The sequence below is a fragment of the Vicugna pacos genome, chromosome 3, assembly GCF_048564905.1.
Source record: "Vicugna pacos chromosome 3, VicPac4, whole genome shotgun sequence".
Taxonomy (NCBI): domain Eukaryota; kingdom Metazoa; phylum Chordata; class Mammalia; order Artiodactyla; family Camelidae; genus Vicugna; species Vicugna pacos.
This window is the reverse complement of record NC_132989.1, coordinates 45,731,801-45,757,328: the sequence shown is the minus strand read 5'-3', so window position 1 is coordinate 45,757,328 and position 25,528 is coordinate 45,731,801. Positions and strand designations below refer to the sequence as shown.

General features: G+C 38.2%; 1 protein-coding gene across 2 annotated transcripts in view; it reads right to left on the bottom strand.

Annotated features, from left to right (window-relative positions):
* Window positions 1-25,528, bottom strand: part of PJA2 (praja ring finger ubiquitin ligase 2) — a 267,185-nt gene that overhangs the window by 114,499 nt on the left and 127,158 nt on the right. Inside the window, exon 3 of one of the 2 annotated variants that reach the window (XM_072958296.1) lies at window positions 7,190-7,298. The gene's annotated coding sequence lies outside the window, so the exon portion shown is untranslated. The remainder of the gene's footprint in view (window positions 1-7,189; window positions 7,299-25,528) is intronic. The other variant, XM_072958298.1, reaches the window with a different exon arrangement.

The window sequence follows — 25,528 nt, the reverse complement described above, 5'->3', positions numbered from 1 at the left end:
ATATAATTATATATGCATATATGTTTTTATTGTCTTCTCACATTTGACATATATTGTCTTTTCATAGTTTGAGGTATGTTAAATAACTCACTGGTCCCTTTGAGTGCATTAATGGGCCTTACAGATTGTGAGCTCCATTTAGGGTGATCAGGTTGGGTTATTTACTCAAGAAATTTTGATGTTAGCATCTTTGGAACTTTCATTTGAATCTGTTTTATTTTTATAGATACCTGTAATCTCTTCCTGGGATAGTGAAGGCCTGGCATGTAGGGAGCTGAGTGGTAGAAAAAGGCTAAATTTACTTAATTCTTCAGTTTTCAATATAGTACTCAAATCTTTAATTTTGTCTTTTCGTTTCCAGATCAGAGACTCTGTCTTACACACTTTGGAAAATAAGCCTCCAGGCCTCAGTAAATATAACTGAGGTTGACTCAGAAATCTTAAAAGATCAGAATTTGTGCAAGCATGTCTGCCTATAGCCTTGTCGCATTTGGGGGAAAAATGTGGTTTAGAATTTCTAAGAGCAAATGATAGTTTAATAAAAATAACACAAAAATATGGAGCATCAAACATACACATTAATTATAACGTCTTGTATTCCAAACGTATGATGTGTAGGCAGCCAACCTCACATTAGATGGGAATAATGATGGGTATTAGAGCCCTTGCTTTCTCAGTTCTTGACCCTTAACATTCCATCCTTTCACAAGAAGGCCCAGTGCGACATGTCACTCAAGAGCAGAACCTGTCTGTGTAATCATATTAAATGGTCTGCAAAGCAATGTCATGTTCTGCCCATGTCACTGTGGATAACTGGGAATGTCCTTTCAGACTACTTCTCTGAGATCAAGGTGAATTTTAAGTGTAAAAATAAACATTTTTTGACACTATAATAAAATTTAATCCCTGGCATCTTTTCATAGTGGCCAAGTCCCTAAAGCATTCAGTTCAACAGAACCTACCTTTCGTAGGGTCCTATTTATAAAGACATCAAAGGTTTGGAGAAAAAACATTTCTTTTCAAGCATAGTAATGGGACTTCTTTCATGTTTTTAAGATCTACGTTTTCATTTGAGTTTGAATATTGTTTTCCTTCTAATGACATCTGACATTAGAATAGGTCTTATTAATGAAATTTAGGCCACCTTCCTTTTTTGCTAATTGGGCATGATTAGCTCTATCAATCAGACTTTCTAAATTAAATTAAGCTTTGGAGCTTTGAAAAATATGAAACAATCAAATTACTCTTATTTGAAACAGATACAGTGTGTCACATTGCAGTTTGGTTTATAATGGGAACTCATTATCATACTCATTACTGTGAATTATAGGAGTTTCCTGGCTGGCCTTCATTAACCATCTGGCTTTAAGCATTGATTTGTGGTTACGTAGTGTTATTTTTAGAAAAGAGCACCTGAACATCTACTGAAAACATTTGTTTCATCTTGTTCTACATATTTTTAAAGGCCATGAATCTTGCTGTTGTGAAAATCTTGTACATTCTGGTGTGTCTTCATCTTTGACTTATATTCATGTATTATTTATCCAAAGAAAATGTTAGCCATGTTATCAAGTCTTGATCCCCTAAGCTGCTTTTACTCAAGGCATTTCCTAGGAAGTGTGATAGGAAAGTATAGTTGGTGGAAGACAAATCTAATGCTATAGATTTTCACTCCAATGTAGTGGGTGGAAAACGTTATATACTTTGATGTTGGAGTATTTTAAACAAGAGAATACTAAAAACATTCATTCATTAATTTGGTCAGCAAATATCTACTGAGCACTTTTTGGGGAACAGAGATTGTTCCAGGTGCGGGAGATGCTGGGGCTGCAATAGTAAATAGCACGGCCACTACCCCATATAGCTGGACAACAAACAAAGGAAAGGACCAATAAACAAGATAAGAGTATTAAGGAGATAAACTGGACTCTACAATAGAGAGAAATTAGGGATGGAAGGCTACTCTAGAATTGGTGGTTAGGAAAACTTCCCAGAGGATGACATGTGAACAAACAGTAGAAGAAGCTTCTTGGTAGAAGAGGCAGTGAATTCAAAGGACCTCAGTCTATAAAGAGCTTGATGTGGAATGAGACAAAAAAGAGGTCTCTGAGTCTACAGCACAGGTAATTCAAACAGACCATGATAGAAGATGAGGTGGGAAGTGCTGGCAGGAACCAGATCCTATAGGGTCATGGTAAGTTGTCTGGATTTCATTTTCTTTGTGATTTACTTAAAGAAATATTATGGCTATGATGTAGAAAAACAACTCTAGGAAGGCAATAGTTGAAAGATAGAGACCACTTAGAAGGGAACTGAAGTGACAGATAATGGTAATCTAAACTAGGGTAATGACATAAGAGATGGAAAGGAAAAGAGTGGAAACAACATGACATATTGATGCACTGGATGTGAATAATCAGGGAAGGATAGGAAGCAAAGATGACTTCTAGAATTTTGTATTGAACAAATGAATGGGTAGAGGTACCATTACTGAGACAGAGAACGCTAACAGAGGAATAGACTGGTGCATCAGGAGTTTATTTTTTGACAACCTAAATTTGAGATGTCTATTAGACTTTAAGATGTAAATAGCAAATAGAAAGTTTGATATGCATCCTGAGGGATATAAACCAGTCAAGCTAGACAAAGATCACCCCAGGGAAAGAATACAGACCAAGGGAAGAAGACCCAGAACAAGCACTTCCTTCCGAGAAGGAAAACAGAAACCTTAATAGCTAGAATTAGAGGGATCCGGTTATGCAGCAGTCAGAAGGCTGAAAGAGCAAAAGGAGGATGCTGAGGTACCCAGATATTACAGAGAGTAGGAAGTGGCTACGACTCTCAAGCATGGAGAGTATGGGAAAGAGGCCTTTAATCAGAATCTGTGAGCCAGGAGGAGGGCCCTACAGAGCTAGTGCTTGGGCCTCTGGTGCTGGAACCTCTGAGGAGGGGCATGGCCAAGTGGGTTCTCCCAGGGCTCAGGAGGAGCAGCACAGTTGGTAAGAGATTGCAGTGTGCCTCCTCCTAGGGCTTCCAAGGGTCTCAGCTTGGCTACTACTAGGCAGCTTGGTGAGAATGGAACTGTGAGCAATTGAAAAAGGTGGAAGTTGTAGCCAACTGTGGGCTATTGTTGAAGATTGCTGACAGGAAGTAGAAAATAAGCTTCTTCTCCCCTCCTTACTACCTCCAATAATCCTCTTTAATTCCCACTGGTAGAACCTAATACAAAGCCAGATGGTAAGGGAGTCTTGGAGATGTAGTTTGAGCAATCCCAGTCCACCAGGATAGAAGGTGGGCTTGGAGCTGAGACACACACACACATATATATATTTTTTGGTAGGGAGGTAATTAACTTTATTTATTTATTTTTTTAAACAGAGGTATTGAGGATTGAACCCAGAACCTCACGCATGCTAAGCACACACTCTACCACTGAGTTATACCCTCCCCTGCAAATACTACAATTCTGCTTTTGTAGCAGGTATGCAATTTTTGTATGAATATAAAATGAAGGTTATTAAGGAGGCATTATACTGATAGGCTGACAAAGGCCCTACCCCACTTTGCCTATCAAATAGACCTGAGTCAGGCATGGTGTCTCACCTAGTTTGTCTCTCATGCTCAAATTAGAACATGAATGTCTTTCCTGTTCCTCAGAATAACCAGCCTAACATTCTCTTCAGTACTTTCCAGAGATATTTTTTGCATATATGGGTATTTCCTTTATTCATTCATTCAATATTTATTGTAAGTCTACTCTGTATTTGGCACAGCTCTAAATATTAGTGGCATAGGGATGAACATGACAAAATTCCTGTCCTTAAGAAGCTTAAATTCCAATAAGTTGGAGTGTGTGCAAGAGGGAAGGGATAGTAGTAAACATATAAAACAACTTCTAAAATAAGATGTTTTCTAACACTGCTAAGTCCTATGAAGAAATTCAAACAGGGCAACTCAATACAAGTGACAGGGTGTGGCACTCTAGCTATTATGGACTCTATCTCACCAACATATTAGTTATATTACACAGTTTCAAGCTAAATAGGCTAATTCTTTCAATAAGATAAGTCTACTGGGAACTAGAAGGTTGGTCTAAGAAGAAGGAATTTGCACTAAGACTTGAAAGATGAGCAGAAAAGACAACTATGTGAAAATTAGCAAGACATTCTAGACAGAAAGAATGGCAAATACAAAGGTCCTGAGGCTGAAATGAGCTCAGCAAACCTAGAAGAGAGCAAGGCCAGTATGGCTGGAGAATGGTGAACAGGGGAATGTGGCAGAATATCTGCACTCTTTTGTACTTAATTTATTTCATTTAACAAAACATCTTGGAAGTCAGTCATAATCAGAGCCTCCTTCTTAATGACTGCATGATATTCTATTACACAGGCATTTGGTTTATTTAAGTATTTGACTACTGTCAGATGTTTAGATTGTCTGCATTCTCTTGTTCTTACAAATAGTATTCAGTGCTACTGTGGGAGCCCATGATTGGCCCAGACCCCAGCCACTTGTGAAGAACAAATGTGCTTAGTAACTTCTTTGCTAGCAGGCGCCTGTGCATCTGCACTCCTGTCTCCTTGCCATAAAAACCAGAGACAATGACTTACTTGTATATTTGAGGTTTTAGCTTAGGGCTGCTTCCGCAGTGGTAAAGCCATTGTGTGTCCCTTGCTATAAACGCAGGGCATGGCTTGTTTATCATAAGCATATGTCCATAGTTCAGGGTTTACTCTGTTTGTTGCAAAGCGATGACCCATGCCCTCAGCTATAAACACTGGGCATGCTTTCTGCTGTTTAGATAGTCTATGACCTCCAAGAGAAGAAACTGGCAGTCTGGTGGTCTGTTTTGTAATCAACTTCTTATATCTGAAGAATGTACCTTACTCCTCTCTCCTCATGACTGCCCTGAGGATAAATTAAGCCTTTGTACCCATTGTGGAATTTATGATCTCTACCCAATCCTGTTTTTCCTTAAGCTCCTGTGTTCCATGACACAATTGTTTGTGATCTTCTCTTTGATTGTGTACAATAAATATGGGAGTGTTTGAGAGGCTCGGGGAGTTGGTCTCCGACTCCCTTTCGCTCTCTTGACTTTCCACAGAGTCCAAAGTAATTCATTCCACCCTGGTGGGACTTCTGCTGGACAGAACCCACAGCTATAATGAATACAGATGGTCCCAGACTTACAATTTTCCAACTTTACAATGGCACGAAAGCCATACACATTCAGTAGGAACTATACTTTGAATTTTGAGCTTTGATTGTTTCCGGGGCTTGCAATATGCAGTAGAACACTCTCTTATGATGCTGGGCAGTGGCACTGAGCCGCAGCTCTCATTCAGCCACAAGATCATGAGGGTAAGCAATTGTTACACTCTCAACCATTTTGTACCCACACAATCATTCTCTTTTTCACTTTCAGAACAGCATTCTATAAACTACATGAGATATTCTACACTTTATTATAAAATAGGCTTTGTATTAGATGATTTTCCCAACTATAGGCTAATGTAAGTGTTCTGAACACATTTAATGTAGGGTAAGTTAAGCTATGATGATCAGTAGGTTGTGTATTAAATGCATTGTCAACCTATAATATTTTCAGTTTATGATGGCCATAAGTCAAGGAAGATCTGTATCATCATACATATGGTTTTGTACATTAGGGTGATTATATATATTAAAAAAATCCTAGAGATGTGTGTGCATTATGAATTTTGCTATGTTCATTTTACATTTTGGTAAACATTTCCAAATAGACTTCCAAAGAATTTTATCAATCTCTATCCCACTACAATAGCACCTTGATCCACATCCAACCAATGAACAATTTCGTTGGGTTTGAACCATTACATTGGGTTGAACCATTTCATTGGTTTGAACCACTGAACCATTGAACCATTCCACTGGGTTTCATATCTGCCATATGAAAATGGTATCTCACTGTAGTTTTCTTTGATACTCTTTATCAGAGAGATCTAATTTATTTTTATGTATTTAAAAGCCATTAGCTTTTTGAGTATATGTGGACTCTCAGCTCATGTTCTTTGCCCATTTCCATTGGACTGCTGTGTTTATTTCTGTAATAAGTTCATTACTGGTTGTCTTCTCCAGCAAACCTACAGGGCCAGTGTTTATGCTCATGAATGGGAAGGGGCAATGAAGATCCCCATCCTGCCCCATCCCACAGTAGACTATTAGCTTTACTACCAGTTTAGAAATTGTAGTGGTAATTTTGGTTTCTTCCATGTACTCTGGGTGGGAAAGCCAAAACAGAATATTTTTAATGAGGGGAAACCAGGGTTCAGTCTCTCTATTCTCCCCTTGCCTCCAGGTCCTAAATCATTGGCACAAAGCTGAGAACAGCCTCCTCTTATATGGTATTCAGAGAAAATCCAAATGTGATCATGATCAGAGACGTCTTCCTAGTTCTGTATTCTTTTCCCCGACACAAACTGCAGAGGTTCATGGCGGAAATGTGCTTCATGCTTGTACTTGTGGCTGGATGAACATGTAAGGATGTTTCTATGATGCATTCTATGTAGTTACAGCCATGAGTAATAGAACCAAGAAGAATATCATATATTACGGTACTGTATCAAAATCCTCCGACACCTCTCTCCTCCCCTGGCAATATTTACTTCCCATTCAAACATGTATACAAAATTTTGTATATATGTTGGAATCTATGTTTGCCATGATTTTAAAACAGTAATCAGAGAGCTATTTTTCCTCACTGCAAATGATTAAACAAAGAAAGATTAAACAAAGATGAAATAAAAAACTCAGAGTGCGTAATTCTGGAAACCACATAATCACACATGCAGAATATTTTTCCACAGCAGGAGATCTCCTTTCCCACAACCACCACTGATGTCACTATAAATAGGCAGGATCGTCTCAGGTTTACCTAAATCCATTCTCATTTTCCTAGACAACAGTCGTATATGCTCTATCATAGAACCCTGTACAGAGACTCTGAATGGGGTTGGAAAGAATCTTTATAAAAAGGTTAAAAACATCATCTCCAGGGACTTCAAAGGTTTTCTTCAGAAATACTTTAAATAACTCAAGGGTCTCTGCAACAAGACAGTCATCCTCTAAAACTTAGATAAATTACTAAGTGTTAATTATGATACAGTTTATTCATACAAGTTCTCCATTCTACTTCTTGCCCATGTCTTACCTTTAATTAGTGTCCCTCTTTGCACTAGGAGAGCAGTAATTTTCTTGGCTGTTTCTTCACTAAGAGATTTGCGCTTCTTCCCAAATCCTGCTATTCATCTTCTTTTCTACTAAGAGAAGCCCAGAAAAAAACATACAGCATTAGATACAGGGATTCTAAGTTCTGAGATATTGTTAAAATATTATTCAGTCTCAGAATGTCCTTGAGCTAGTGTTGAACAATATTTCTACCTATGCCATGACTATCATTCATTTATTCATTCTTCTGTTTCATCATTTGTTCATTGATGTATCCATTCATCCAACATTTGTGGAATATACTTTGACTTCCAGGCACAGGGTTAGGCACTGAGACTTAGAAAGCTGAACTAGGCACAGCCTATTAGGCATTTCATTTATAGGAGAGACATGGGGATGAATAAGTGTAATGTAAGTGCTTTATACCATCTGAGTCTCAAACTGGCCCCTTAAGTTAGTGCTATTGTCTGAATGTACGTATCTTTCCAAAACTCAAAAATGGAAATTCTAACTCCAAAAATGATGAAAGTCTACCCTTTGGGAGGTGGTCAGGTCATGAGAGTGAAGCCCTTATAAATGAGTTTAGTCCTCTTATAAAAGAAGATCCAGAGAGCCCCTCTGCCCTTTCTTCACGTGGGAATACAAGAAGTCTGCAACATAGTCGAGGGCCCTCATCTGACCATGCTGGCATCATGATCTTGGAAAGGCAGCTTCCAAAACTCTAAGAAATAAATTTCTGTTGTCTATAAGCCACCCAGTCCCTGGTATTTTGTTGTAGCAGACTGAATGGACTAAGACTGTTAAGTAGGATGTATGCTGTTACTCTCACTTTATGGGTAAAGAAATGAAGACTTACATGATGGTTAAGTAAATTATCCAGGGCCCTACCAATAGTAACAAGGAACAAGACACAAATCCAGTTCTATAATTCTAAATCCACATTTTTCTCATTGCCATGCTACATGGCGCTAATGTCCTTCCTTGAGAAACCTTTGGAGGCAGCATTGCTGATGTGACAATTCTACTGACCCTTGCTATCTGTGTCATGAACCATGAAGTATGTCCATAAGCAGACAAATTCACTAACTAGACTAATATTTTAGTCTCTCTATCTGTTAATAACATAAAGACAAGCTTATGCTAGGCCCCAAAGTTTTCTACAGCTGTGCTTTAGCAATAGCAAACTTTAAAATCCAATTAAGCCCCATGCATGGGAGAATTAGACTCATCTCTCAAAGCAAACTAACACACAACTTCCCAATGATGTTATCTACACCACATATTTCCCTTTCCTGCAACAAGCCAAATTATCATGGTGCTCCCTGCAGAGCCAAATTTTAATATACAGCAAGCCACACTGTGATAAACTTGAGAGAGAGATAAAGCTAGGTGTAAATCACTAACATAATACAAGCTGACTGAATACTTAGGAATAATTTATCCAAAAGTGAATTTAAACATGAATGATGAGAGACCAGGTCTGGACTTAGAAGAAATTAATTAAAATTAATTAATTAAATTAATATATATATATACACATATTTTTTCAGATTATTCTCCATTATAGGTTATTATAAGATATTGAATATTATTCCCTGTATTATACAGTAAATATTTGTTGCTTATCTATTTTATGGATAGTAGTTTGTATTTGTTAATCCCACACTCCTAATTTGTTCCTCTTCCCATCCTGTTTGGTAACCATAAATTTGTTTTTTTATGTCTGTGAGTCTACACCATATAGATTCATTTGTATTATTTCTCAGAGTTCATATATAAGTGATGACATATAGTATTTATCTTTCCCTGCCTGACTTATAAAATTTTACTTATTGATGAAAGGCAAACTCTGTTATGAAATCCTGAGACCAGAAATAGTTAAATACTTACATAGTTAATGGCATTTTCAGTTGCTATAGTAAAATGCAATCTTTTAAAGATCACAGCCATTTAAAATGAGCCAATAAATATGGTACACTGAGTTTATCACCATGCTCTGGTCTCTTTCTCATAATCTCTTTAATTCTTCTAGTTTTCCTGAAGAATACTTCAGGTTTCAGTGAGATTCCATGAGCATGTTGTTTTGTATGGTTTGCTTAATATTTAGAACTGAAAAGGGAAGAATGGTTTTTTAAAAGTAAAGGTCTTTGGAGCCTTATATCTGAAATCCCCAAAGTAGATATCGTTTCTCAATTGGCTTTTCTTTTTCTCTTTATTCCTTCATTCAGCAACAACAACAGAATCTTTAAGGAACGACAGGCTTTGTACACAAAGATTAGCAAGATACATTCTCACTGTCTCAGGGCAGAGAGAGTAAGAAAGTCAATTATTATAGTGCTTTTTGTTTCTTCACTCTAGAAAATCTCTGTGATATTTTAAGGCTTTCATGTGAAAACTCTTAAGCCCCTAAAAGTATAGATTAAATTTTGGGTAAGCAGTTTAAACTTCAAATAAGTTTGCAAGGCAAAAATGTTGACTTGTCTGATTTTGGCAACATATAAACACATATATCTTATATTGCCCTGAAGGGTGGGCTAAGGTTAAAACATGAAAACAACTTTAAGTGAAAGTCGATGTGTAACCCATGACAAATGCTTTAGGTCGTGAGGAAACCAAACTTGTTATGCACTAATATGCTATGTACTTTTATAATAAGTTTCTCAGTTAACTCAATACACCCTATGAGGTTGGCATCATTATCCCTGGAGATCCATTCTGCTCTCTCTCCTCCAGGCAGACCCCGCCCTCCAAGGCAGTTGTAAGGGGCTAAGAGAGCCCTCTGGGGAGGCCTGGGTATTGCAAACGTCTACAACCTGCTATTTCCAAGTCCAGGGCTCCCAATTTAGGAGGTTTCCTTCTCAAGCAGCACTCTGATTAGACTAGGTGTCAAAGTGTAGATGTGCCAATACCTGATTTATTATTTACCCCTGACTCTCACCAAAGTCAGCTCCGAGGAGTAGCAGTACCAGATGTTTCCCAGTGCTCAGACACAAGGTAACCCTTTCTTGCATAATCGTGTTCTCTGTTTTGACATAAATTTTATCTGTAATCTAATCCCCTTTCAAACTCCCTCCCAGATAGTTCTTAAGGCAACATTAATTCAATTACAAAGAATTGTTTTCTTTGTAATGTTATGTTAAAGCAAGGATTCTATTGTCAGGGCAACCTGATGGAGGGCGTAATTGTATACTTTTGAACAAGATCTTTATTTCTACCTGGCCAGAGTCCCACTTTGCTCCTGAGATTTCCCACTCCTTGGTGAAAAGAATGAAAATCATGCCATTGTTCTGCCTTTTTCTCACCCTGTTTTGTCTTCGTCTCTCCCTGTGCTCTGGTTCATCTACACAGCTCCTTCCCTTTATCAGATCAACTCCTTTATTTCTACCAGTTAACCCTAGTTAATCTCCTGTACTACAGATGACTCCTCTGAGCTCTCTCAATAATTCCTGTTTTTACAAATGAAGACAGTGATGTTCAGAGAAGTTAGTTACGTCACCAGTAACACTAGAGCAAAGACTTGAATTCATAGCTGTTTTATTTCACAGCCTATAAGCTTTATTCCATGTTCTGTGGTTCCTCTCATGATTGCTTCATTTGTGATTGATTTAGAAAATAAAATAGCAAGGGAATGAACTTTTTTGATTATTTAATATGAATCATCCCCTATGGCCAATTATCCTGCTGTTGAACATTTTCAACAACATAGAAATAAAATGTATGTGTTCACACGTTATAGTATTTTTCATTATTATTATTTCGCCTACAGAATCCTAAAGTTGATGTTTTTCTTCAGATATTTAGTAAGAATTAATCATTTCATATAGCCTTGCAATTTTTAAGAAAATTATGTTGCTTTTACATAAAGATCTTGTGAAAGTATATTTTCCAAAGGAGAAAAATGAAGTAATAAACATTATATAAGGTTAACTCTAGTTTCCTCAAAGTAACTTCCGTCCTTGGTTGGGTTTGTATGATCTTACTGGCATTGGTATGTATAGATAGAGCTATTGATGAAGTTCCTATGCCAGTTTCCAAGTGGCCAATAATTATAGTTAGCACTGGAAGTTGAAAATGTTTCCAAACTTGCCTGCACTTTGAAGTTTTCCTTGAGATTTACTTTCTTTGAAGTTCTAACTTGATGGACAGGATTTTATTTTGAGGGATTCTAGGATAATGTAATCTCACAAATTATTATTATTTTTGATGGTAAAACATAATATATCCTTGAGATTGTAACTTTTAGATCAAAGTTATTGATTGCTAAATTGCTTCTTCTCAAGTTTCTAAAAGTCATATTGTATATCTATGTTAGTTATTGTCAATAAGTTCCACAGTTTTACTTCTACCTTATGTATTTAGTAAGGTTGATCTGCTAAAAAAGCCAGACTGTGAAAGGACTTTGCAATGGTCATTCATTTATTCATTCATTTATACAAATGATTTGTGTGGGTCAGGCATTATGCTGGATTCTTAGGATGAAATAGCATTCAAGACAAAGTCTCTGCCCCCATGGAGTCTAGTTGGGAAGACATATGGTAAGCCAGTAAGCAAATACATCACCCATTACTTCCCATCTGGGGTTGTAGAGGAGGCTCTGAAGAGTAAAAATTAATGAAAATAAAGACAGAGAATCAGGAATCTAGACGGCCTAGGTCTGATTGGTTCATGCTTCAAAAACATCACTTTTGCTACATGCTTCTGAATCTTGGCCATAGTACTTTTGCTGTATCACCAGAATACCACTGTCTACTTTGCCCTCCCCCAAGAAAGTGGCAAACTTGACCCAGTTAAGATTAAGAAGCAGGCAAATTGGCTCTATTTATTTATTTATCCACTCATTCCAATAAACATATGTTAGTTCAGTTAGATTTCTTTTTAAAAATTATGGTTGATTTCTATATTGTATTAGTGTCAGGTGTACAATACAGCAGAGATTCAATATTTCTATAGATTCTACTCCATAAGTATTGACTATATTCCCTGTGCTGTACAATATATCCTTGTAGTTTATTTATTTTATTACCCAGGCCATTCCTCTGCCTTATTTCAGGAGTAAACAAGTGTGTGTGTGCTCCTCTCCCGCAGAATCTTAGTTTATTACACCTCTCTGGTAAGTCTCACTGGTTTTCAAACTAGCTAAGGAGACTGGTCTTCCTGGTGCAGGACGCCAGGACTTGAAGACTAACATGTGACTCTGACGTCTCACTCCTCAGGGAGGATCCCTGAGCCCATGATATCACCCTTGTCTTCTGTGTGCCCTGCTAGGGTGTAGGTCCCAACCTGATCGCTTCTCCTCCCTTCCAACCTGACTTTGTGTGGATCTTTTTTACAGCCCTGGTTGTAGAAGAGCCTTTCTGCCAGCCTCCAGTCTGTTTTTAGTGAGAGTTGTTCCACATGTAGATGTACTTCTGATATGTTCCCAGAGGGAGGTAAGCTCAGTGTCCTCCTACTCTACTATCCTGATCTCCCTCCAGTTCAGTTAGATCCTTCTGGAAGGCCAGGGTTGTAAATAATAGAAGTTATGTGGAGAAAGATTTCTGCTTCTAAGCAGGATGTGACAGGCCAATACTCTTACTTGAACAAACAGAAAATATTGCCAAAGTTATTTTTGAAACATCAGGGAGCTGTGAAAGCAATGAAGGCTAAATGAGTTAAACTTCTGGAGAGAGAGGAAAGTTCTGAGGTGACCTCAGGATCGTCAGCTGTTTTTCTCTTGGGGCATTTGTCAATTTGGGTGATGCACTGATGCTTGGGCTTGACCCATGTGGAGGGACTCTGATGGAAGAAGAGCAACCAGCAAAGCTCTGATAATCTTGTGGAGCACTGGAAACTGGAGGAGCCCCAAATGTATTTCCTGCAGGCTTTCAGTAATGAAGAGCCAAAGAACCACATGCTTGCAATGAAACGCCTGGGATAGTCATGTACAGGGAAAGTGACAAATTCAGAAGTGAACTGAATCTTACTGAAACTTGACCCTGGTCCCAGTTGGATTTAAGTGATTAGGCCCCATTCCCTGCCTAATAGTGGTGTATTAGTCTGCTTGGGCTGCCATTACAAAATACTGATGCCTGGGTCATTGAAACAACAGACATTTATTTGTCACAGTTCTGGAGCCTGGAAATCCAAGATCAAGGTTCTGACCAATTTGATATCTGCTGTGAATTCTTTTCCTGGCTTGCTGATGGTAGCCTTCTTGCTGTGTCCTCACATGGCCTTTATTGAGTGCACGAGAACAGAGATGGGGTGGGGGTAGTGTATATTTCGTTTTCTTCCTATAAGGGCATTTTCTAACAGATTAGGGCCCTACTTATTTGATCTCATTTAATCTTAGTTACTTCCTTAGAGATCCCATGTCCAAATATGGTCAAACTGGAAGTCAGTATAAGAATTGTGGGAGAACACAACTCATCCATCACAAGAAAAGAAGGGAAAATTTTTTCTTGTGGAAAATAATAACTGGGACCTCTATGTGTCTTTTGTACGAAACATCCTATCTGAAATCAAGGGTTACTAGATGTGTGAAGAGGCAAGGTCATATGACCAGTAATCAAGAGGAACAAAGCCAACAAAAGCAAATAGGGGATCCACGTAATCGAAGTTAGCAGACAAGAACTTCAAAACAACAATTATTGGGGACTTCTGGGTAGCAATGGACAGTGCAATGGCTTAACTATTTGCCTCCTGATATTTTTTTCCTCAAATGGTTCAAAACAAGATGAGATAAGCAAATTTGCATAAAACCATGCCCTCAGCATAATTTAAAGACAGAGAATGCCAAAACTTGAAAATGACTGTGATTAAAACGAGAAAAATTACACATCCCACTGCACGCTCTCTCATACTTGCTGAACCCTACACCACCACAGGGCTTTGTAGTGGGCAAAAGTAGACTGAGAAAAACTCCAGGAAAGTCAAGAAGAGAAGCTAGCAGAGGGGCTTAAGTTTCATCAAAACTACCATCAGAAAGACTAAATTCACCCTCCATATGAAAACATTATCACAGTATCCAGGCAGAGCACAACATGGAAAGGGAAGTCTTTTCCTCGTGGAAACAACCTCAGAGTATGTGTGATTAAGAAGGTCAAGAGTTATTTAAAGGGCACTATTCAAAACATATTATTTAAGGGGAGAAAAAAGACCAAAAGGAAAAAAGAAACACCCTTTGTAATTGGGTGGTGAAGGGAAAATGAAGCAAAAGGTAGAAATTTTAGGGTCTTACAAGATCAGAGAAACACGACATTGAATGACTTACAATTCCTCCTCCCACTACTAACAATGAACAAAATAACCCCTAAAAAGCATATGGACCTTGCTATATTGCTGAAAAATGTAGCCATTAAGCCAAGAATCTTATAAATCACCACCATACCATAAAAAATAAAAAGAAGTATCAACGAATTCACACAGAGCCAGTGCAAAAAAATTAGGAAATTTTTTTTCATCTATCAACTAACAACCCACCTCCCAAAAGAAGCAGAACAAATTTGTAAGTCAACACTCCAAACAGAATCATATATACTCATCTGAGCATTTGAAAATATAAAACAAACTCTTTGAATCAGAAATTAAAAAACTAAGAACAGAAAAAGATAAAAACTTGAAGAAATATAATGAATTGATTGAATTCAGGAAAAAATGGATTAAAAAGACAGAAAATCCAAGAAATAAAACAAATAAATTATAAGGTGCCCAAGGAAGAAGAGACTCACATAAAAATTTGATAGACATACAAGAGAGGCAGGAAAATAAATAGGAGAATAAGGTAAAAAGAAAGTAAAAATGGTTAGAGACAAAGTAATGGAAATGGAAAAAAGGCAAAGAATAATACACACACACACAAAAAAAAGAAAACTACAAATCAATATCCTCTTAATACTGACGCAAAAATTTCAAATAAATTAAGAATCTAATACCACATTAAGGAATAAACCATCACCAAGCATGATTTATTTCAGGAATGCAAGGTTTGTTCAATATTAGGAAATGTATTAAGATCATATACTATCTCAATTGTGCTAAAGAAGAGAATCACAAGGTTATCTACATTGATACTGAAAAAGTCTATGTATGACAAAATAAAAACACTCAAAAATAAGAATTGAGAAATACTTTCTCAACATGATCCAATTTATATATAGACTTGTTATATCTATATAGACATATAAACACATATACACATGCATATATACTTCATATGCACATACATACATGTATATATACTTCATATATATATTGAGCTACACTTCATGTAAGAAAGAAGAGGACATGAGAAATATACATGCACCTGCTAATTTATGCAAAAAAGCAAGTATTATTCTAGTGTTAAACAAAATGGTTACTTATGGGGGATGGTATAGAAAAGTTGTAGAAAGAACAGAGAAATGAAAAAGGAATGGTGAGGATGAGAAGAAAGTGACACTTCTCAGAGGATACTCAGGTATAGCTCTGACTCTTAGGACCCATGGTCTGCCGGTCCGTTTAGCATAGAGGCCAATGATCAGATTTTCTTCAGGTTGGACACAGGAGGCCGGCAGAGATACAGTGCTCATCATTCCTTACTTTGGTGCTTTTTACACTCACTATACTGCTTCACTTATAAAACAGCCATATTTCATTGCCTAGATTTTTCAATCGTAAACTAACTAACACCCCATTTAGAGTAATGGTTAAAAGCAAAGTCAATTTTAAGTATCAAATAGATCATTTTATTTCTAACCTGTGAATTATGAGTTTACAGTAACCATTCCCTTTTTTTGACACCCATGGGGTCCTCCAGGCACTTTTTACCATTCTGGACAAATTAGTTCTTAACTGGTTGAGTTTATACAGGGGTTAATTATCTCCTCAGCAAATTGTCTGTCTCTCTTAGCACCAACTGCTCTTAATTACGTTCAGTTTGTGATGAGATAACAGGAGAAGAACAAGGGAAAGACTGGGAACCCTGATACCCTGCATTTCATCTTTTCAGTGAGTGAAGTAGAGTTACTCAAGTAATTACTAAGTCGGTTCAGAAGTCTTCTCTTTTCACTGAGCACCGCTTACATTTTGCTGTATTTGCTACAAGAACATGTGATAGCCACAAGCCACATGTCCTGATTATCTTGGTGTGACTCTATTTAAAAAAGTTTGTACATTTTAATTTAAGTTGCTAATGTTACTTAGCCTTGTTTCCTTCATATAGGTTGAATTTGAATTCTGACTCCTGCTTACTGACTTCAGGCAAATCTTTCAGAGTATTGGTCTTTCTATTTGAGAAGTGGAATAATAATTACTGCATATAATGAAACCTAAGCCACAGTGCCAGTTACTAGTAACATTCAGCAAATTTTAGCTTTATCAATTTTTTTTAAAAATTTAATCTTCCTTCTGTAATCAGTACAAGCTCATTTTCTATCATTACTTTAAAAATAACACAGAACTGTGTTTCCTAAGGTCATTTTTTTAGTCAAGGTTTGTGATTGTAAGCGACAGAAACTAACTGTGGCTGATTCAAGGAAATTATTTAACTAAAGGATGCTGATAGATCACAAGATCTCCAGAAAGGCTTGAGAACTGGGTATGGAGGCCACATCATCTGGAAAAATGCTCCAAACTAAGCCCCAGAACTATCTTGGGTCACCCCCACTGCAGCTGCTGTGGGCACAGGTAGGAGACAGTTCATCCTGTTCCTCTGATACTGGAGCCAGGATGATGCCTCCAAACCACAGGGCCCATGGTCTCTGCCTGTGGCCATGCTAGGGTTGAGAACTTGCCGTCCATGATTCTGCACGTCACCAGCCTCTGAATTATGCTCATCAGATTGGACAAGTTTATGTCTTGTGTCTGTGGATGGGAAAACGTCTCTCAGTTGTTCTCTTCTTCAAGGGGCAGTTGAATCTGGTTTATACCATGGGAGTCCCCCTAAATAGAAAGGGGTTCAGATACTGGTTGATCAAGAAATGACAAATGTGCACCACAGAATTTGAGGAGATGCAGTAAGCATTGCACGAGAACATGAAGATAAGTCCCATGAGCAGATAAATTGGGGAAATGCTCTTTATCCTTCTTTCTCATTCCCTAACCCACCCTCTCATTCTTTACCTTCACCTCACATAAACCTTCTCATCCTTTGGGCAACTTCTCTCTCTCTCTCTCTCTCTCTCTCTCATATGTACATGAAATGTTAGCAAGAGGTAATGACATTAGGCTAAGGATAATCTTGAATCCTCTGTAATTTATTAAGGGAAAAAGTGAAATCAGTTCTAAAGTTTGGTATGTATTGTTATTAGCAAATATATTAGACTACAGTTGATGCTGATACATTATTATAAGTCATGATACCATGACTAAAGCATGTTTTAGCACAAGTAGTATCAGAAAAACATTTCTTCTCAAAATGTGCAGGTTTTGAGCTTGCCTTATGAACAACATTAACACTCAGCCAACCCCCCAGTGGGTTTTGCTGTGTCCTCGTTCCTCTCTTTCCTTCCTTTCTTTATTTTCTGTTGAGTACAACAGGTTTTGCTATTACTAGTTTTACTTTGTCGTGGTGTCCACTTAAGCTTCCAGTGTCTTGCCATATAATCTGCAATCAGTTCTAAATAATCACAAATTTAAATACAAATTTGTAACCAGCCAACATTAATTGCTGCTTTCCTACGTTACAATGCTTCCCAAAGAATTAAGTCCATAGGCTAGTTAATGTACATTGCTTTCAATTTTATCTGACTATTCAATTACAAATCATTTTGTGGTGCCTGGTAGTGCTGATTTGCAAGTTGTGCTATTACCTTATTGAGCTTTTATCCTGTTAACGACCCTACTGCCACAATCCTCACATCATTCAATAGAAATTAGCTGTGGCTCCATGCCTCACTAATGGAGTAGTGTATGTGTTTGTGTGTGTGTGTGTGTCTGTGTTTGCATGTGTGTATGTTTCTCTTCAGTAAACCCCCCCAAAACCAAAAAAAAACCCCCCAAAACTACTGCTTTGTTAACAGCCCAAGTGTCTCTTAATGATCAAGTGGAGGGTATTGCTAGAAACTGACTAGTGCCTTTAATGCCCTGGGGGAAATTCTACTGTACTATATCTGTCATTGTCCCTCACCTCTAGAAAGATAAAGACATTTATCTAAATTTAGCGTAGAATTCCCATGAGTGTTCCTATCTCCAATTTGGCCCAGTTTCTTCCATTTTTTTGACTTATAACCCCTGAAATAGTTCAGATTTCTCCTTCTGACTGGAATAGTTCTTCACATCTCATTTTGAGCCCCCATTACCAGTCCCTTTCTTCCTCAGGACTCTGCCTTGGGTTGTGGATGAAATGGACCCCAAATAGAGCAACCCCACTACTGTCGTAGGGCACCCCAGGACTCTGCCTGTCCCCAGTTTTTATTATCCCTGGTAGGCGAGATACCTGTCAAGACACCTCTCATTCCACTGATAGCGCTGATCTTGAGAAATTTGAAATGCATCACTTCTATCTTTTCTCATCTTCCTTTTGACAGTGTTTCCAAAGTACAAGAAATGAATAAAAGGGAATCAACAGGAGAGAAGAAAATGAAAGTTGCTTGTAATCCTTAGGCTACATATTTCAAGTTTCAAATAAGCAAAGGATGGCCTAGATGCATATTTTTAAACCTTAAATTGTTCCTATTTGCTTTTAACACTTTAAAATTTATTACATTTCAATATGTCAGGCACAGTGCTAGGTTATATTTGAGTATACAACATAATATAATGTAATACATTGCAGTGTAATTTAATATAATATATATGATATTATGAATAACATATAAATAGACACACATATACTTTACTTCTTATAACAACCCTATGGTATAAAGATTATGGGAAATAGTAACTATCTAGTTCAAGGCAATCAATTTGCCTATCTGAAAAATTGGTTTCTAATTTGCATTTGATATTTGTGTCTGAATTACTCCTATAGATTTTATTCTTCAAGATCCCCTAAAGGAATTAAATAATGTTAGGTGACCTACTAGAATGGTAGTTCTGCTTCTAGTAGCAGAAAATTGGGCTAGAATCCTCTGGAGACTTGCTAGCAAAATTAGCAGCAGAGGGTATAAAAGCAGCAATTAATTCTGCTAGAAAATGAACAGAAGGGAAGGCACTAATCTTATTAGCAGCTATGTCATTAGTCAAAACAGCAAGAATGTAGGAATGAAGCTTTGAAGGCTATTTTCTTTTTAAAAGTCCTTATTTCTTTTCTTATTTCAAGACCAATGGCAGGATAAAGGGTAATGGTAGCAAATGAAATTTAACAGAGGTGAAAAAGCAGAGTTGTATGATTGTTCTGTCACATAATTCAGCAAGAACTGGACATGGCTCGAGAGTAACTTCAGGCACGCACAGCACTGACTGCCCAGGTGCCACGAGCAGTTGTCACTGTGTTCAAAGTACACTGAAAGCGTTCCAAGAATAGTCCCTCTGTGTAGGGTTAGGCTGAGTGGGTAGGCTAATTGGATTCAGATATGCAGGGCATGCCCCATGCTCAGGTATTCCTCAGAGAAGACCGTCTGCCTGGGGCTGGCCCAGCCCACAGCCCAGAAGCCATGAGGACGGGCCACATCTGTGGGGATGTGTTCTGTTCACTGACCTCTATCCATGGAGGTATTATTATCATTATTTGGTACGTGGCCCAGCAGGTCGGGTGGGGTGGGTTCTTCATTTCTCCTTTAATTCAGTGTAGGGTCATGAGTCAACAGAAGCCTGGGATTTAATGAGAAACACACTTTTCTCAAAGGAAAAGGACTCAAAGATAAGACTAGATAAGAGAAAGATGATCTCACCCTTTACCAGCATAATAGACCTACTCCCAAAGACTATGGCTAAATGCTTCAACATGTTTGTTTACATGGAATTCTTCCCCTGATATGAATTGACCTGAAATTTACTCCTAGATTTTACAGTCTCTGGTCTCTCATCTGTAAGTTCTCCAAGTCTCCTTCCAATGTTAACAGTCAAATTTTGTAACTAATTAAATCAAACTCACAATAACAGTTAAAGCATGTAGACAAAAGAGTTTATATGAAGTCTTGAGAGGACATGAAAAAAATGGGACTTCTGAGTCACCAGTCTCATGGCATTAACTTGATTTTCCAACTAGATACAGTATTGGGTGACTTGACACAGGACCAATACGAAATTAAAAATAAAATTACTTTCTCATTTTCACATTCATTGCTGAATTGATAAAACATTCATTTTTTAAAGACCCATATGGCTGTTGATTTTTCCTGAACACAATTAAGGAACTCAAAGTATCAATACAGTAATTCAGGCTGAATGACAATATAGTCTCATGTGATAACTCTCAAAGGAACTGGTAGTAAAGCCAGAAGTAGCTCTGAGGAGGGGAGCAAACCCATATCTAGCCCTGTGCATGGCACTAGAGAGCTTAAAAATGTCATTTCTCGTCCGGCCTCTGTATTGTCTAATTTACTCTGAAAAAATCATGGGCTAAATCCAGAATTCTCCATAATGCCACCCTGCTAGGTAAGTTTGCCTGTTTTTCAAGCTAAAAGGTGGAGACTTGGCTCATATTGGCCTGCTGTTGGTTTGTATCTGACCCACATCCACTTCAATTTTTAATTTTAATTATTTTTAAGTAGTACCTTGATTTTCCTTTTGGGAGCCATCCTTTCATGACTCAGCCTATGAGATTTAGATGGCTGGTTCCAGGATGGACCCGTGCCTGACTAACGAACAAATTCATACACAATGATCCTTACCTCTGAGTACCTGGAACTCATCTGCCATTGGACTTATTAGTGATGTTATAAATTCCATTTCTTATAAGCCGAAAGAATTCTAGCCCTTTGCTTTCCACACAGGCAAATTCCATTTTGTGTGGCCACAGTGCCACCAGGGTCATGGCATTTTTCATAGACAATGACAGTCCCATACTTGCCTACTGTTTTGATTTTCTGAGTTTTGCTCACAATAAGACACTATTGATTTTGAAGGTCAAAAAGGCTAATTCTTAGAAAAGCATAACAAGAAATGTGCAGCTATGGCAGAGCTAGTAATAAGTGAATGGAATATAGGAACAACCTTTTCTTTTTTCCCTCTAGATAAGGGCAGTGAGTTTTTCTTAGGAGAGAAAAGAAAAGCTTATTCACCTATAAAAGCTCACAACAGTGCTATGAAACAGAAATCAATGGCTGTTGTCATTGTGTACACCATAATCACTGAAGGAGAAAAAGAACACTGAGTGGCAGAGAAATATCTTTCTAGAGCTTTTGACTCTTTCTTAAGAGAAGTAGTATAGCATCATGGCTAAGGTCATAGACTCTGAGGTCAAATTGTCTAGTTCCAAATCCCACCATGGTCATTTACTAACTGTGTCATCTTGAGAAAGTTACTTAACTTCTCTGTGCCTTACTTTCTTCATCTATAAAATGGAAATTAAAGCTATCACATAGGTTTTTGTTTCTTCATTTTAAGGAATTAGTGTATGCAAAATGCTTACAATAGTGCCAGACATATAGTAAACGCTATTTTTGTTCCTGTCAGGGACACTGCGTCATCTTGTTATTATTTTCTCTTTATACTTGTAAATTTCAGGATCACTTCACAGCTCTTACATCTCCATCTTCATCTCACCTAACCTCAGGTCCTCTTCTCAACTTCCATATTTCTGATAGTGGTGCTTCCATTCTCAAGTCTAAATTCAAAACTTTCCAATCACCCCAAGCATTCCTTTCAATGTCATGGATCAAACAGGAGTAACGCTACCAGATTTTAGCCAAGGCCAAACAGACACAAGCCCCAACAGTTGTGTGACTTGGGCAATGTCCCTGTGCTTCTCTTGTCTGTAAAATGGGTAAAATGATTCCTGTTTAGTCTCTGTAGGGCTGAGATGGAGTCAGTTCCAGGCCTTTACAGGCAGTCCTCCTGGTACGGGGCAGCCAAAGTCAATCTGAGTGAGTGGATCCTTAAACTGTGAGCTCCCTTAGCTGTGTGAACCTTCCTGTTTACCACTGTGTCCCCAGTCCTCACCATGTGATTGATTTTGAAATACATATTTGTTAAATAAATGGATAAGTGGTTTAGAGATAAGAACAGCTTCAACTCTAGGGACCACAATTGCCTAATTGTCTCAAGGCAAGTCACTCACAGGATTACCTCCAATAACCACTTCTTCAGTGGGCAAAAAATTAAGCCATATCCATTTCTGGGTCTCTAAAACAGCTAATCCTAGTTACTAAATTGTCCCAAGTGAAAGCTACATTTTATATATTTAAATAATGCTTTCTTTTTCATTTTACTCTGGCAGGATTTTTTTTGTATGTCATGGATTAGTGCTGCATGAAGGCATATGCTTTTTATTTCTATTCACAGAAGTTCATTAAAAAAAGGTAGAAAATCATTAAAATTGCTTGCATAGGGCTAGTAACAAACCACAAAATCTTTTGGGGAGGCATCTTATGAGTGCTTTTATAATAGTTCTTTCCTTACGCAGTTACATTGAGAAAAACAATTTGTCTTAATGTGTTACATTTTCTTTGTTTTTAATTTTTTAGAATAACCTTTGGCAATGCTGACCATAGGTTATATTTATAAAGCTAGATTGAGGCTTCATCAATCACTATACCATGAATTTACATTAGATTTAGAAAATCTTACAAACATTTATAACATTTAGTTTTTCAATAGCTTCTTTGAAGGAAGATCTTGAATAATCTGTTAGTTAAGACATCAATGAAAACAGATTCAGGTTATTTATTAAGGAAATAGTTGCTACAATTTCTCAGAGCAAAATCTTCTTTCTTGTCGTATTTGTTGTGTCCTGTCCCTAGTATGTGAATCTGAGAACTAGGCTACTTAGGACTGGAATTAGAAAGGAGTGTGGCGAAAACCTGCATAATCAGATGGGGATTCTTTTTCTTTTTCTTTCCTTTTTTTTTTTTTAAAGTATTAAGTTTTGATGGCAGATATTTGCTAACTTTGCTCAATTTCTGTAACTCAGAAATCAATCCAGTTTTATTCAGGGCAGGAACTGATGCAACTGGAGGACAGATTTTCTTGGTAAGTTACACAGGAGCACCAAGAGCTGCTGGGGTTTGCTTACTATTATTCCTTGAGGAATTTTGCCTTTAAAGGAGCTCATAGTGTGAGAGAAACCATCTCATGTGTAGCAGCAGCTTGTCATAAAATAACTTGGCCTTGGGACAAAAACAGTTTTGAGGGCAGCACTTTTCCTTAGAAACAAGGCCTCTGGCTTACCAAATAGTTAACAAAAGTAACTCCTTTTGTAAGTCTCAGAACATTTCAAATTCAGTTTGGTTTCATGAAATCCAGAAAAGGGCCTAAGCACAATGCCACAAACCAGGCAAGGAACTACAAATGCTCTCAGGGGGCTCACCGTGAACAGTGAACACCATAAATCCAACTAAGCTGGGCACCTCATTCATCCACTGAACAAATATTAAATGCAGACTCTGTGCTTCTCTGTAAAACATGGAAGAAAAGGCAGGACCCAGAATACCTGATGTTATGTAGTCCCAGTCTGACTTGCTATTGGTTGTTCAGTAAAAGTCCAATGTATGCATAACACAGTAGAATTATTTATTCATCCACCTCACACTTATTCCAGTCTCACCATTGAAGTAAGGGCACAAGAGCAGGAATAAGACCCAATGCCTACCCTCCAGGGTATATAACAATTACTTGGTGTACAGAAATAATGTAAAAACAAGCAAACAGTGTTAATCCAAAAACTTGAAGTACCAGATCACTGCATCCTGACCTCATCCCTTCTGTCACACCTGGTCCAAGTGGTAAAAGCTACTGCAGGTGTGAGTGGTGCTTCTGATTATGAATTGGGGCCCTACAAGTTCAGTTTACCAGGCTTCCCTTCACAGTGTGCCTGCCCTGCTGGTGTCGACCGGGGGCCTGTCCAGGAAGAGTTCAGCTGCCTTTTACAAAAACGGTTTTCAGTCTTCAAGAAGCCTGTGTTGTTGGTCTCTGTGGCAGAAAGCCTAGCTGTGGCCTCCAGCACTGGCTGCATTCCTGATCACAGGCTTCTTGACTCCTGTGCACTCAGCCACATCAGAGCCACATCAGCTTGCTTCTTGGAAGGCAGCTATGCTCACCACTGTACTACCAATGCACAGCTTGCTTCTTGCTTCCTTTCCAGCCCTGGCAAGGAGCCTGCATCGTGCTCCTTATCGCTGTACTGGAGTCCACAGCACATCTGCCTTCAGCTCAGATCTTTCAGCTCTCCTGATGCAGTATTTGGTAGGAAGGGCCTGGTTTGGGTCTCAGACAAGAGGTCTAACCCCACCTTTGCTGTTTACAGAAGCTGTGAGACCTTGGGCAAAATCGTTAACCCTCCCAGACTCTAAGACTTCAACTTCAAAGTGGATAATAGTTTTTAACTTCCTCTGATTATTATGAGAGTTAAATGAGCTAATGCAGGTAAAATGCTCAGCACGTAATTGTGCTAGACACACATGAGCTAGCATTTTCTTCTCTTTCAGCCGCTCACTTTAATTAGGCAATCTCCACACTTGTGAGCCTGAACAATTTACCAGCTTAGCTTCTGAATATTCATTCACTGCATTTGTCAGCCAAGCTTCCCAAGGCCCTCCATGAAGAGCCTCAGGTCCCCTGCCTACTGCCAATCAGGGAAGAGGACAATTTCCATTACCAATGGACAACACAGTGTCCATGAAGTAACTGGTTCCCACACACAACTCACGCATCACTTTTTGAGCACAATTAGTGATGGTTCAAACAAAGGGATGTTGAATATAGGAATGAAAGGCTTAGCTTAGACCAAGCCCTGTTCTTCCACAAGAGCCTGCTGGGGAAGGTCAAGCAGAGAGAAAAGGCCGGCTTTATTTCCTTTGGGTCCCTATCCCACTCCTCACATCAGGGAGCAAGCATGACATTGTGTTTGAAAGTCGCCAGGGATGCATGGGCCAGACTGCATCAAATCCTGATGTTGCCACTTACTAGCTGATGACCTGGAGTGGAGTGAGTTATTTAACTTCATGTCTCAGTTTCCTCATCTATAAGGCAAGGACAGTATCTACCTTATAGGGTCATTTTGAGAGTCACTGGGTTCAGATCTATGAGCTGCTTAGAACAATGCCTGGGACACAGTAAACACTATCTAAGTGTTTTTAAAATAGAACACATTTAAAATGCCAGGTACTGAAACAGTCTCGCCAAATCTTTGAGAGTGCATGCATGCACTAGCTCTTTCCTTTTGCCTCAATTGCACCCTGGAAAGCACTGCTGAGTCACCTGCAAAAATTCTGCAGGTTGCCACTCTTGCCGTGTCTGCTCAAAACTGCACTGATCTAGAAAT